This window comes from Cariama cristata, unplaced genomic scaffold (assembly GCF_000690535.1).
Source record: "Cariama cristata isolate BGI_N322 unplaced genomic scaffold, ASM69053v1 scaffold12421, whole genome shotgun sequence".
NCBI classification, from domain to species: Eukaryota; Metazoa; Chordata; class Aves; order Cariamiformes; family Cariamidae; genus Cariama; species Cariama cristata.
In genome coordinates, this window is record NW_009601049.1 from 20,261 (window position 1) to 22,265 (window position 2,005).

The window sequence follows — 2,005 nt, forward strand, 5'->3', positions numbered from 1 at the left end:
GATGCTGAAGGGGCTGAAGGTGGCTGATGCCTTCAGACTTTAAGGCACACTGGAACTCTCAGGACTGGAAAAAAGGCGACACCTTTCAGGATACTGAGTCTTCGAAATGTTTGAACCCACACAGAGTCGGTGTGTATATATAGAGCTTTGATCCCAGATGCTGTACCTGAAAGTAATATGAAGCTTTGTTTTGGTTTTACGAGAAAGGAAGTAGTGGGTTTGATTAGTACGTGCACAGTTAACCTCAAACAGCATGAACAAAAACAACTATTCAGCAGATGGAAAATATATATTCAATCTGAAACTGCCATCCATTCTTCTTTAAGAATTGGGGGAGGAAAGGTAATCATCCAATAGAACAGCTCAGGCCCGTTGGTGCTGCCAGCTTGCACAATCATAGCACTTAGTATTTTAGCAATCATCAGGTATTTCCTACTAGGACAACACACACAGAACTGCCTAGTGTGGCATAGTGAATCAGTGAGAGCTAGCTTTTTTATGGAGGACTTCCCTCCACCCCCAATTTCTTTGCTTGCTTTAATGTTAGTGCTTTTGATGTTTAAAAATTCCTGCCCCCTTCAAAATACTGATTACACTTGCAATGACTTCATTTTTTCATATCAGCAATGTGACTTGAATCATAACTCAGCTTCTTTAGGCTTTCTTGTTTCCAAGAAAAAAATATCTAGGTTTATAGCCAATGACTTCCACATCTATACAGAACTTGCCCTACCTACGGACTTCACTGTCTAAGTACCTTGCCATCGACAGATGAAAAACACTGCAGGAGCTTTGATTATTGCTATCTCTGCTGAGAGCACCTGTGTCATTTCAAATCTCAGTGAAACAGTTTTCACCCACTGGCCTTTCAAAAGTCATGTAAAGTCTGAAAACAATTTTGCTTTTTTATGTGATAGACTATCATATCCATAAATCATTGCCTAAAGAATTTCATAAAAATGAAGTTACACTTCAGTTACACTGAAGGTCATCATTCTTTTTTTTCCCACACTTTGAGAAGTTCTTCTAGAACGTGCTTCATCATTTATATATGTAGATCTAGTAGATTGCAAAGACCTACTTTTGGACTGTGACCTAGAAAAATGAACAGCGTTAGTTCTTGAACAGTAGCTTGCCCAATCCAAAGATATAGGATAAATATTTGATCTTGAAATCACATAAATATCTAAAGATATAAATAAATTTACCTCTTCCATACTTAGGTGGTGCACAATTGTTTGTAATGGCAGATTCACAGTCAGTTTGATCTTAACCAGCATTCAAAACAGAACTGATGGCAAATAAAAATACAGCTATGGGAAAATGAAAAACTGCACCCAAATAATGAGTCAGGCCCATGTTGTATTACTGGTTAGACAAGTTTAAATCAATTTTAATATTCAATCTATTACTAAATAAATGCTATGGCAACATCATGTACCAGAATATCAGTGACATTTATGGCATAAAATTACTAGGTTATACCTGACATTTTCATATCCAGTGCAGTAACCAAATTACCTGTCCTATGTATATATTGGGTTTGGGTTTTGTATGCTGTTAAACAAATGATGCATTTGAGCCTCATCAACCATAATGTCATCTCCTGATAACTGATTGAGACTGCAAATTGATGGTGCAATTAACCACTGAACACTTGCAAAGGACTGCCAAGTGAAACTCGGTGGTCACTGCCCCACATACCCACAGTATCTTATACAGCTAAAGTGAGAGGGAGGGATCTGGCATTCCTCTCTCTGGCAATTGAGACTGCTTGGGCAAACTTTGTGTTTCCAGTGTGCATTGGGTTTGCGTGGCAAGGTTTTAGTAGTGGGGAGACTACAGGGGTGGCTTCTGTGAGAAGCTGCCAGAAGCTTCCCCTATGTCCAATGGAGCCAGTGCCAGCCAGCTCCAAGTCAGACCCATCACTGGCCAAGGCCAAGCCCATGCCCATCAGCAATGGTGGTAGTGCCCCTGGGATAACAGAGTTAAGAAGGGAAGAAAT